General features: G+C 37.3%; 1 long non-coding RNA gene and 1 pseudogene across 2 annotated transcripts in view; both read left to right on the top strand.

Moving 5' to 3' along the window:
* Window positions 1-13892, top strand: part of LOC123571037 (uncharacterized) — a 355383-nt gene that overhangs the window by 283847 nt on the left and 57644 nt on the right. The gene's annotated exons all lie outside the window — the stretch shown is intronic.
* LOC102140775 (N-acetyllactosaminide beta-1,3-N-acetylglucosaminyltransferase 2-like) lies at window positions 489-1703 on the top strand (annotated as a pseudogene).

The following is a 13892-nucleotide window of genomic DNA, read 5'->3' as shown; positions in this document are numbered from 1 at the left end:
AGGATGGAAGATTAGGCTATTGATTGAGACTTTTCTTGGGGGAATTTTTGTGTCTCGTGGCGTAAAGTTATCACTTCTAAGAATTGTTGTTGTTGTTCCCATTCTCGAAGAGAATGTCTATTCCGTGTACCAATGTACCTAGTAGGGTTGTTAACCAGTACTTTATTTTAAACAGTTAAAAAAAAAAAAAAGAAAAGAAAAAGTAAGGGGGCCGGGCGAGGCACCCCAGGGTGGCAGTGGCACCTGTGCTAGGAGCTGAAGATGGAACCCGGACTGAGGCACATCGGCTGCAGTGGCGAGTGCTGGAGGCAAGGCGAGGTGAACTAGAGCTGTCCCCACTGCCTGACCGCCCATAGAGGCTGAGCTGTGGCCTTCTCAGGGCTGAGCAGCATGGAGCAGCGTGGGAAAAACGGGTATGGCAGTGATTTCCCACCCCCGCCCCGTGCCCCTGCCCCGTGCCCCTGCCCCACCGAGCTGGAACTAGTCTTGGACAAGATATGAGAAATGAGTGTTGGACGTTGAAGAATAAAGTTGTTGGATAACCTGATGATGGCAAATGTCTTCGTTTATTTGATTGTGGAAGCCTCCAAAAGCAGTAGCCAATAATAATAATAAATGTAAGGTGGGTTAATAATAATACCTAAAGAGAAGTTTTGGAAGATTGCTACACCTCTGGAGGCAAACTGGAACAGAGAACAAGAAAAGCTGAACAAGTGATACAATCCCATCCTGAGTACGTTGGCCAACCAGATGGGGAAGTGTACCGGTTTTCCAGTATATGTCATATGAATTACAGTGAACCTGACTTGAGGGTCACGTCAGTGGTTACAGATTTTAACAATTTCCCAGACAGATTTGAAGACTTTCTGATGTATTTGAGATGCCGCAATGATTCACTGCTTATAGATCAGCCAGATAAATGTGCAAAGAAGCACTTCTTATTTATGGTGATTACATACCTCACTCCGCATTTTGCCAGAAGGCAAGTGATTCCGGATTCCTGGGTCACAGAAAGCAACGTGGGAAACCAAAGGGTGATGTAAGTTTTCTTGCTGGGCCAGATACCCCCAGAGGTCAACCACCCGGACTTTTCTGATATGCTGAAATTTGAGAATGAGAAGCACCAAGACGTTTTTATGCGGAGCTATAGAGGCACTTTCTTCAACTTGTCTCTGAAAGAAGTATTGTTTCTCTCTGGGTAAGTACTTCCTGCCAAGACACTCAGTTTGTTTTCAAAGACAAAGATGATGTTTTTGTGAACACCCATCACATACTGAATTACGTGAATAGCTTATGCAAGAAAAAAAGCCAAAGATCTGTTTATAGGTGATGTGATCCACAATGCTGGACCTCATGGGGATACGAAGCTGAAATACTACATTCTAGAAGTCCTTTACTCTGTCCTCTACTCACGCTATGCAAGGGGGTGGGCGGATTCCTCTAGTCCAGCCACCTGGCTCTGAGGCTGTACCATATCATGACTGGGTCCATCTCTAACCTATTGATGATTTTTATACTGGAATGTGCCTTCAAAAACTTAGCCTTGTTCCAGATAAACACAAAGGCTTCAGGACATTGGATATGAAGGAGACAAACAAGAAAACATTTGTTCCCACATAGATCTGATGTTAGTACATAGTAGAAAACCTAAAGAGATGATTGATATTTGGTCTTGGTTGCAAAATGTTTATTTAAAATGCTAAAATATATCCAAACTAAATTTTGCATAGAAAGGTGTCTTTTGAGTAGTTCCCGTGTTGTGTTCTCACATTACAATATTTTTTAAAAATTAAATTTAGGTTTTTTTTTTTTTTTTTTTTTTAAATTCTGGGATACATGTGCATGACATGCAGGTTTGTTACATAGGTAAACGTTTGCCATGGTGGTTTGCTGCACCTGTCAACCCATCACCTAGATATTAAGCTTAGCACTCATTAGCTATTTTTCCTGGTGCTCTTCTTCCCCCTCCCCCTCCACAAGCCCCAGTGTGTGTTGTTCCCCTCCCTGTGTCCATGTTTTCTCATTCTTCAGCTCCCACTTACAAGTGAGAACATGTGGTGTTTGGTTTTCTGTTCGTGCCTTAGTTTGCAGAGAATAATGGCTTTGAACTCCATGCATGTTCCTGTAAAGGGTATGATCTCATTCATTTTTATGGCGGCATAGTATTACATGGTGTATATGTACCAAATTTTCTTTATCCAGTTTATCATTGATGGACATTTGGGTTGATTCCATGTCTTTGCTATTGCGAATAGGGCTGAAATCAACATACATGTGCATGTATCTTTATAATAGAATGAGTAGTGTTCCTTTGGGTGTATCCCCAGTAATGGGATTGCTGGGTCAAATGATATTTCTGCCTCTAGGTCTTTGAGGAATTGCCCCACTGTCTTCCACAATGGTTGAACTAATTTACTTTCCTACCGTAGTGTAAAAGTGTTCCTCTTTCTCCTCAGCCTCACGAGCATCTGTTGTTTCTTGACTTTTTAATAATCATCATTCTGACTGGCCTGAGATGTTATCTCACTGTGGTTTTGATTTGCATTTCTGTAATGATCAGTGATGTGGAGCTTTTTTTCATGCTTGTTGGCCTCATGAATGTCTTCTCCTGAGAAATGTGTGTTCATGTTCTTTGCCCACTTTTTAATGAGTTGTTTGTTTTTTTGTCTTGTAAATTTGTTTAAGTTTCTTGCAGATTCTGGATATTAGCCCCTTGTCAAATGGATATATTACAAAATTTTTCTCCCATTGTGTAGGTTGTCTGTTTACTCTGTTGATAGGTTCTTTTGTGTGCAGAAGCTCTTTACTTTAATTAGATCCTATTTTTCAATATTAGCTTTTGTGGCAATTGCTTTTGATGTTTTTATCAGGAAATCTTTGCCTGTGCCTATGTCCTGAATGGTATTGCCTAGATTTGCTTTGTAAGGTTTTTGTTATTTAAGTCTTTAATCCCTCTTCAGTTAATTTTTGTATAAGGTGTAAGGAAGGGGTCCAGTTTCAATTTTCTGCATATGGCTAGCCAGTTCTCCCAGCACCATTTATTAATGGTGGGAATTCTTTCTTCATTGCTTGTTTTTGTCAGCGTTGTCAAAGATCAGATGGTTGTAGATGTGCGGTCTTGTTTCTCAGATCTCTATTCCATTTCTTTGGTCTATGTGTCTGTTTTTGTACCAGTACCATGCTGTTTTGGTTACTGCAACCTTGTAGTATATTTTCAAGTCTGGTGGTGTGATGCCTCCAGCTTTGTTCTTTTGCTTAGGACTGTCTTGACTATATGAGCTCTTCTTTGGTTCCATATGAATTTTAAAGTAGTTTTTCTAATTCTGTGAAGAATGTCAATGATAGTTTAATGGGAATAGCATTGAATCTATAAATTACTTTGGGCAGTATGACCATTTTCACAATATTGATTCTTTTTATCCATGAGCATGGAATGTTTTTCCATTGTTTGTGTCATCTCTGATTTTCTTGAGCAGTGGTTTGTAGTTCTCACTGAAGAGGTCCTTCACTTCCCTTGTTAGCATATTTCTACTTGTGTTGTTCTCTTTGTAGCAATTGTGAATGGGAGTTCATTCATGATTTGGTTCTCTGTTTGTCTATTATTGCCATATAGGAATGCTTGTGAATTTTGCACATTGATATTGTATCCTGAGACTTTGCTGAAGTTTCTTATCACCTTAAGAACCATTTGGGTTGAGACAATGGGGTTTTCTAGATATAGGATTATGTCATCTGCAAACAGAGACAGTTTGACTTTCTCTCTTCCTATTTGAATGTCCTTTCTTTCTTTCTCTTGCCTGATTACCCTGGCCAGAATTTCCAATACTATGTTGAATAGGAGTGGTGAGAGAGGGCATCCCTGTCTTGTGCTGGTTTTCAAGGGGAATGCTTCCAGCTTTTGCCCATTCAGTATGATATTGGCTGTATGTCATAAATGGCTCTTATTCTTTTGAGGTATATTCCATCAATACCTAGTTTATTGAGAGTTTTTAACAAGAAGGGATGTTAAATTTTATTGAATGCTTTTTCTGCATCTCTTGAGATAGTCATGTGGTTTTTGTCTTTGGTACTCTTTATATATTGAATTATGTTGGTTGATTTCCATATGTTGAACCAGCCTTGTATCCTTGGGATGAAGTTGACTCGATTGTGTTGGATAAGCTTTTTGATGTGCTGCTCGATTTGGTCTGCTGGTATTTTATTAAGGATTATTTCATTGATTTTATCAGGGATATTGGCCTGAAGTTTTCTTTTTTTGTTGTATCTCTGATAGGTTTTGGTATCAGGATGATGCTGGCCTCATAAAATGAGTTAGAGAGGAGTCTGTTCCTTTTCATTTGTTTGGAATAGTTTCAGAAGAAGTGGTACCAGCTCTTCTTTGTACCTCTGGTAGAATTCAGCTGTAAATCCATCTGGTTCTGGGATTTTTTTGGTTGGTAGGCTATTTATTACTGCCTAAATTTTAGAACTTGTTATTGGTCTATTCAGGGATTCAACTTCTTCCTTGTTCAATCTAGGGAGGGTATATGTGTCCGGGAATTTATCTATTTCTTCTGGATTTTTTAGTTTATTTGCATAGAGGCGTTCATAGTATTCTCTGATGGTTGTTTGTATTTCTGTGGCATCAGTGATTATATACCTTTTATCATTTTTTATTGTTTCTATTTGATTCTTCTCTCTTTTCTTCTTTATTAGTTTAGCTAGTGGTCTGTTTTATTTTTTTCCAAAAACCTAGCTCCTGTGTTCATTGTTTTTTTCTCTGTCTCCTTCAGTTCTGGTCCGATCTTGGCGATTTCTATTTTTCTGCTAACTTTGGGATTTGTTTGCTCTTGGCTCTCTAGTTCTTTTTGTTGTGGTATTAGGTGTCAATTTCAGATCTTTCTAGCTTTTTAATGTGGGCATTTAGTGCTATAAATTTCCCTCTTAACGCTGCCTTAGGTGAGTGTCAGAGATTCTGGCACGTTGTCTCTTTGCGCTCATTGGTTCCAAAGAACTTCTTGATTTGTGCCTTAATTTTGTTATTTGCCCAGCAGTCATTCAGGAGTGGATTGTTAAATTTCCATGTAGTTTTGTGTTTTTGAGTGAATTTCTTAATCTTGAGTTCTAATTTGATCGTACTGTGGTCTGAGAAACTGTTTTGATTTCAGTTCATTTGCATTTGCTGAGGAGTGTTTACTTCCAATTATGTGATTGATTTTAGAATAAATGCCATGTGGCACTGAGAAGAATGTATATTCTGTTGTTTTTGAGTGAAGAATTCTGTAGATATCTATCAGGTCCACTTGATTCAGAGCTGAGTCCAAGTCCTGAATATCCTTGTTAATTTTCTCTCTCGATGATCTGTCTAATATTGACAGTGGGGTGTTAAAGTCTCCCACTATTATTGTGTGGGAGTCTAAGTCTCTTAGTAGGTCTCTAAGAACTTATTTTATGAATCTGAGTGCTCCCATATTGGGTGCATGTATATTTAGGATGGTTAAGTCTTCTTGTTGAATTGAACCCTTTACCTTTATGTAATGCTCTTCTTTGTCTGTTTTGATCTTTGTTGGTTTAAAGTCTGTTTTGTCAGAAACTAGGATTGCAACCCCTGCATTTTTCTGCTTTTCATTTGCTTGATAAATTTTCCTCTATTCCTTTATTTTGAGCCTATGTGTGTTTTTGCATGTGAGATGGGTCTCTTGAATACAGTACACCGATGGGTTTTGACTTTTTATCCAGCTTGTCATTCTGTGTCTTTAAATTGGCATGTTTAGCCAATTTACATTTCAGGTAACTATTGTTATGTGTGAATTTGATCCTGTCATCATAATGCTAGTGTTTTTTTTTTTTTTTTTCAGACTTGATTGTCATTGGTCTTTGTACTTCGGCTTGTTTCTGAGGTGGCTGGTAATGGTTTTTCCTTTCCATATTTAGTGTTTCCTTGAGGAGCTCTAGCAAGGCAGGCCTAGGAGTGACAAATTTCCTCAGCATTTGCTTGTCTGAAAAGGATCTTATTTCTCCTTCCCTTAAGAGGCTTAGTTTGGCTGAATATGAAATCCTGGGATGAAAATTCTTTTCTTTAAGAATGTTGAATTTTGGTCCCCAAACTCTTCTGGCTTGTAGGGTTTCCGCTGAAAAGTCTTCTGTTAGTCTGATGGGCTTCCTTTTGTACATGACCTGGCCTTTCTTTCTGGGTGCCCTTAACATGTTTTTCTTCATTTTGACTTTGGAGAATCTGATGATTAAGTGCCTTAGGGTTGATCTTTTTATGAAGTATCTTACTGGAATTCTCTGGATTTCCTGAAAAATTGGAATGTTGGCCTGTCTTGCTAGGTTGAGGAAGTTCTCCTGGATGATATCCTAAAAATATGTTTTCCAACTTGGTTCTATTCTCCCTGTCTCTTTCAGGTACCCACAATCAGTCATAAGTTTTTTTTGTTTGTTTGTTTGTTTTTACATACTCCATAGTTCTTGAAGGTTTTGTTTATTCCTTTTGATTCTTTATCTTCTAATCTTGCTGCCTGTCTTCTTTCAGCGAGATAGTCTCCTGGCTCTGAAATTCTTTCTTCTGGTGGGTCTATTCAGTTATTCATACTTGTGGTTGCATTGTGAAGTTCTCATGTTGTGTTTTTCATCTTCAGTAGGTCATTTATTTTCCTCTCTAAACTTGTTATTCTGGGTAACAGCTCCTGTGATGTTTTATCATGGTTTTTAGCTTCTTTGCATTGGATTAGAACATGCTTTTTTAGCTCAGCAAAATTTGTTATTACCCACCTTCTGAAGCCTGTTCTGTCAATTCATCTATCTCAGCCTCAGCCCAGTTCTATAGCCTTGCTGGAGAGGTGTTGCAATCATTTGCAGGAGAAGAGGCGCTCTTTTTGAGTTTTCAGCATTTTTTCAGTGGTTCTTTCTTATCTTCATGAATTTATGTAGCTTCAATCTTTGAGGCTTCTGACCTCTGGATGGAGTTTTTGTGGGGACTTCTTTTTTGATGCTGTTGCTGTTGTTGCCTTCTGTTCATTTGTCTTTCTTTTAACAGTCAGGCCCCTTTTCTGTTGGGCTGCTGTGGTTTTCTGGGGGTCCACTCCAGACTGTATTTTGCCTGGGTCCCTTCCACACCTGGAGGGATCACTAGTAGAGGCTGCAGAACAAGAAAGATGGCTGCCTGTTCCTTCCTCTGGGAGCTCCGTCCCAGCGGGGCATCAACCTGATGCCTGCAGGGATGCTCCTATGTAAGGTGTCTGGCAACCCCTGCTGGGGGTCTGACACAGTCAGGAGGCACAGGATCAGGGGCCCACTTAATGAAGTACTCTGGCTGCCCCTTTGCTGAGGGGATGCACTGCACTGGGGGGAATCCCACTTATCTGGACTGTCTGGATTCTTCAGTGCAAACAGGGGTAAAGACTAAATCCACTGATCCATGGAGACCATGACCACCACTCCCCCCAGGAGCTCTGTCCCAAGGAGATTAGAGTTCTGTCTGTAAACCCCTGGCTAGAGTTGATGAGATTCCCAAAGAAGGCCCCACCCAGTGAGGAGGGATGAGTCAAGGTCCAGCATAAAGAGGCAGTCTGGTCACAATCAGCCATAGCTGCTGTGCTGCACTGTGGGGAATTCCTCCTGGTTCCAAACCACACAGTCTCCCCAGCACTGGCAGAGGAAAAACAGCAGACTGGAGCTGAGGTGATAGCTGCCACCCCTCCCTCCAGGAGCTCAGTTGTGTTAGATAGCAGGCATCTGCAATGATGATAGCCACCCCTTCCTCCAGAAACTTGGTAGTCGTAGGCAGTTTCCAGCTGAGTGGCTGCAGAGAATCTGCACGGCTCTGTGCTTGGGACTCAAGGCCCTGGTGGCATGGGCTCACAAGGGTTGTCTCCTGATCTGCAGGCTGCACAGATCCATGGATAAAGCGTGATTTCAAGGGCGAGTTAACACAATCACTCACTACCTTTTTGGCTGGGGGTGGGAGCTCCCTTTGCCCCATGTGACTCCCAGTTGGGCCATTGTTTCACCCTGCTTTTCCTTGCTCTCCATGGGTTGTGCCAACTGACTAGTCTGTCCCAATGAGAGAAACTAGATACCTCAGTTGCCAGTGCAAAATTCATTCACCATTTTTTCTTCTTGGTGGGAGCCTTCTACCACAGCTCTTTCCTGGGGGCCATCTTGGCCTCTCCCTCACCTACCATAATTTCTATGTTAAATCATTAAAATTGCTTTATGAGTAGTATCCATTTGAGAGCCTCTAAACCCTTCAATTTCATATTTATGTGAAGAGGGAAAGCAAAAATATGTATTTTTTTTATGGATGATATGGTAGGATGATTGATTCTGATCCTTCCTACCAGCTGGTGGTCATTATTTATTAATTTATCCCCTCTTTTCATATGAAATCGTGTTTCTGTAATTTGACCATTTTGTTATTTTTGGTTTGCCCTCCTACATCATACTACCTAATACCCAATAATACCTCCTACTACCCATAATAAAGATTGATTTATCTGTAATTCAGGTTTTTATAAACCTATTGGTTATAATGACTTTGTTATTTGTGATTTGGAGGTTTTTGTGAAATTGAATTATTTATTCTTCTGAGATTTGGCTGATTTTTAAAAATTGTCTAGAAAAATTGACTTCTCTTGAAATTTTCTGCCACCCCAATGGTAGTTTCTTATGTTAGTTAATTTTACAAAATAAGAATCACTCATTTAATTTATATTGTTGTGGTCTCATGGTAACAATGAGAAAGAGAGTTTATTTTTTCTTATATATATTTGATTTACTAGGTGGTATCATAATTGTTATTTCATTTTACTATTTGAAAATAATGTGTATGATTCTTCAAGGGCCAACTGAAGATTGAAATGCCTGGCAACCATATTGTGTTCGTGAAGTTTCAGTATGGGCCAGGAAAACATGTGACTTTTGAACTTGAGTGAAAATATTGAAGTTGCAGACTTTCACATAAGTGTTTGTCAGTTTAAAATGCCAGGATTTATCATTGTCATATTTTCATATGTTGCTTATACAAGATTATTGTTCTGACCAGTGATTGCTTCCCTGTCTCTGTGTAGAAGTGCCTATGTTTTTATTTATTGTTCAGATCAAAGACCAAAACATTTTCTACAATATATTTTGTGTAATACTTTATCTATACAGTGTCATTGATGAAATATTTAACTAAATAATAATATTTTAAATGATAAGTTGTAACATGTTAAATAAGGCAAAATATTATTTTTGAACTTTAAAATCCATTTTTGGGGGTATGAATTACTAGAATTAATAAGATTCTGTCAAATTATTGCTTGTATGTACTATTTTGTAACATACTTTCTTGAAATATTTTTGTGTTTATAGATGAGGATTCTTTTTAAAAAAATTATTTTATTATTATCATATTTTTTGTTCTGGGATACATTTGTAGAATGTGCAGGTTTGTTACATAGGTATAAACATGCCATGGTGGTTTGCTGCACCCATCAAACCATAATCTACATTAGGTATTTCTCCTAATGCAATCCCTCCCCTAGACCCCCACCCCCTGACAGGCCCTGGTGTGTGATGTTCCCTTCCCTGTTTCCATGTGTTCTCTTTGTTCAAGTCCCACTTATAAGTGAGAACATGTGGTGTTTGGTTTTCTCTTTCTGTGTTAGTTTGCTGAGAATAATGGTTTTCAGCTTCATCCATGTCCCTGCAAAGGACAGGAACTTATCCTTTTTTATGACTGCATAGTATTCCATGGTGTATATGTACCACATTTTCTTTATCCAGCCTATAATTAATGGGCATTTGGGTTCATTCCTAGTCTTTGCTATTGTGCACAGTGTTGCAATAAACATACGTGTGCATGTGTCTTTATAGTAGAATGATTTATAATCATTTGGGTATATACCCAGTAATGGCATTGCTGGGTCAAATGGTATTTCTGGCTCTAGATCATTGAGGAATCACCACACTGTCTTCCACAATGGTTGAACTAATTTACACTCCCACCAATAGTGTAAAAGCATTCCTATTTCTCCACATCCCCTCCAGCATCTGTTGTTTCCTGACTTTTTAATGACCACCATTCCAACTGGCGCGTGAAATGGCATCTCATTGTGGTTTTGATTTGCATTTCTTTAATGACCAGTGATGATGAGGTTTTTTTCCATATGTTTATTGGCTTCATAAATATCTTTTTTTTGAGACGTATCTGTTCATATCCTTCTCCCACTTTTTGATGGGGTTGTTTTTTTTTTCTTGTAAATTTGTGTAAGTTCTTTGTAGATTCTGGATATTAGCCCTTTGTCAGATGGATAGATTGCAAAAATTTTCTCCCATTCTGTAGTTTTCCTATTCACTCTGATGATAGTTTCTTTTGCCGTGCAAAAGCTCTTTAGTTTAATTAGATCCCATTTGTCAATCTTGTCTTTTGTCGCCATTGCTTTGGGTGTTTTAGTCATGAAGTCTTTGCCCATGCCTATGTCCTGAACAGTATTGCCTAGGTTTTCTTCTAGGGTTTTTATGGTTTTAGGTCTTACGTTTAAGTCTTTAATCCATCTTGAGTTAATTTTTTTTTTGTATAAGGTGTAAGGAAGGGGTCTTTTTTCACTTTTCTGCATATGGCTCGCCAGTTTTCTCAACATCATTTATTAAATAGAAAATCCTTTCCCCATTGCTTGTTTTTGTCAGATTTTTCAAAGATCAGATGATTGTAGATGTGTGGCATTATTTCTGAGGCCTCTGTTCTGTTCCATTGGTCTATATATCTATTTTCGTACCAGTACCATGCTGTTTTGGTTACTGTAGCCTTGTAGTATAGTTTGAAGTCACATAGTGTGATGCCTCCAGCTTTGTTCTTTTTGCTTAAGATTTTCTTGGCTATACGGGCTCTTTGTTGGTTCCATATGAAATTTAAAGTAGTTTTCTCTAATTCTGTGGTAAAGTCAGTGGTGGCTTGATCGGTATACGATTGAATCTATAAATTACTTTGGGCAGTATGTCCGTTTTCACCATATTGATTCTTCCTATCCATGAGCATGGAATATTCTTCCATTTGTTTGTGTCCTCTCTTATTTCCTTGAGTAGTAGTTTGTAGTTCTTCTTGAAGAGGTCCTTCACATCCCTCGTAAGTTATATTCCTAGGTATTTTATTCTTTTGGTAGCAATTGTGAATGGGAGTTCACCCATGATTTGGCTCTTTGTCTATTATTTGTAGACAAATAGATGAAGATTCTTATAAGCTGCAACACTGAGGACTATAAAATAGTGGAAATAAAGTCACTGTATTTTTTTAAAAAGTGAAAAAAAATTAAAAATCACGAAATCCACAATATAAAGTTAGAGCACTATATAATGTACTGAATTCAAGTTAAAATGAATATTCACATGCATACATCATTACATATGTGTGGAAATCTACAAGTAGTACATAATATTATTTTTTGTACAGAATTATTTCTCTTCATTAGTGATTGGAGCACCTTCTAGACATGTGAGGCCAAGAAAAGTTTATGTTATGGATCAATTTTAGATCTTGAATTTGTAATCCTTGAATATACTTCAGTCCTTTTCCTTTTGAGTTCCTTGCCAGATTTATTAGCCTAACCTGTTAATTATAACAAAGTATTAATATAAAGCACAGATAATTCTGCCTCTCTTTTTTTATTTGCACAGACTTTTCCCTTAAAAATGTTGCATGTTTATTAATTCTATTTCTAAAAAGTAGAAATAGAATTTCTATTCTATTTCTAAGGAATAAAAGTGGGCTTTCTATTCTATTTTTTTTCCTCAAGGAGATATTAAGCATTCATAGGTAGCATGTACCTCCCTAATACCAGATCAGTTTTTCTGCTTCTTTGATGTGATTTTATGGCTGTCTGATGTGTTCACTATTTTTAATGCTACATATCTTTTTTTCTGCCTTATGTATATCTCAGTTGCCTTGTAGATATGGGAAAAGTTCTATCCTACTGAGTTTTGATGGAGAAAGCAATTCCAACATGAGTCTGACCTAAAACATCTCCCACATTTCCCAGGGTCATGAACAATATTTTACTTGTGTTTTAAGACTATTAAAAAGCTCCCTAGTTATAGCAGCACAGTACTTTACCTTTTATATGCATTTTGTGAGGTTTTGTCCACCATTTATTAAAACTAAAATTTTTATCTCTCCTAATGACTAATTATGGGGGGACAAATTGGGGGAGCTTTCTAATCTATGCATTTATCTCATACATTATATATATTTGTAACATTTTAATAAAATATATAACCTATGTACATACCATGTTATCCATATATGTACAGTTTAATGAATAATTGTAAAGTAAAAACTGTTCACTCAGAAAGAGGAAATTATAAAAACAATTGAAGCCTCCTATCTCTTCCTACTGAATTGCATTTCCCTCTTTCAAGTCCAAAGAAATCACTGTTTTGAATTTTGTGTTTATAGTTTCCTTGATTCTGTATGTAAAATGTCACACTTGCATGTATTCCTAAACAATATATTATTTAGTTTTACACTGTTGCTGGGAGTGTTAAATTAGTTCAACCATTGTGGAAGACAGTGTGGTGATTCCTTAAAGATGGAGAAGCACAAATACCATTTGACCCAGCAATCCCATTGCTGGATATATACCCAAGGGAATATAGATTGTTCTATTATAAAGACACATGCATGTGTATATTCATTGCAGCATTATTCCCAATAGCAAAGACATGGAATCAACCAAAATGCCTATCACTGATAAACTGGATAAAGAAAATGTGGTACATATACATCATGGAATGCTAAGTAACCATAAAAGGGAATGAGATCTTGTTCTTTGCGGGGACATGGATGGAGTTGGAGGCCATTATCCATAGCAAACTAACACAGGAACAGAAAACCAAATACCACATGTTCTCACTTATAAATGGGAGCTAAATGGTGAGAACACATGGACACATGGGGTGGAACAACACACAGTGAGGCTTGTTGGAGGGCAGCGGGTGGGAGGAGGGAGAGACTCTGGAAGGTGGCTGCTGGGATTAATACCTGGGTGATGGGATCATCTGTGCAGGAAATCACCAGGACGCACGTTTACCTATGTAACAAATGCCCATCCTGCACATATACCCCTGAACTTTAAATGAAAATTGGAAATGGAAAAAAAAAAAAAAACAACTTTATCCTATAAGATTCATCCATGTTGTTAGTGTTTATTCTTTAAAAAAAAATCTGTTTATATATTTTGTTGCAATTTTCTGTTTAGTTGCTTATCTTTATTGATTTTCAGGAGAGAGAGAGATGTTGGATTGTAATTATTCATCATATAATTTATAAATAGATTATTTTTTTCCAGTCTTATCCCTTCCTTTTTGATATCTTCTGAGAAGAAAAGTTTAAATTTTAATTGAATTAAATTTTTTTATAGCTTGTAGCTTTTTTGCTTCTGTTTAAAATTTCTCGTATATTTTCTTCTAAAATTCAAAAAAGTTTTGCCTCTATATTTAAATTCTTAACATATCTGGAATTAATTTTGTGTATGATGTGAAGTAAAAATCTATTTTTTATTATTTTTTCAATATTAACACTTGTCTCAGAAAACTTATTACATGTCTAGCCGTTTCCAAGTTTTTGTCCATGGCTCATATTATAGTAAGTAATGCATTTCTCATTGTAATCCAGCACTAATTCTCATTTATACATATACAGGCTCAAATTTATTTTTAAATTAAATATCACTTATGTGTGATAAACTACGTTGTTTTATATTCTATTTTTAATTTTTTTTTTGGTGAGATAATTGTAGATTCAAATACAGTTTTAAAAAATAATACAGAGAGATTCCAAATACATTTTATTTAGTTTCCTCTATTGGTAACCTTTTGCATATTTTTTAATTTTTTTATGACCCACCAAATTGACTTCATGTGACTGGGAGCTG

This window comes from Macaca fascicularis, chromosome X (assembly GCF_037993035.2).
Source record: "Macaca fascicularis isolate 582-1 chromosome X, T2T-MFA8v1.1".
Classification (NCBI taxonomy): domain Eukaryota; kingdom Metazoa; phylum Chordata; class Mammalia; order Primates; family Cercopithecidae; genus Macaca; species Macaca fascicularis.
The sequence above is the reverse complement of the archived record's forward strand: the minus strand, read 5'-3'. Positions and strand labels throughout refer to the sequence as shown.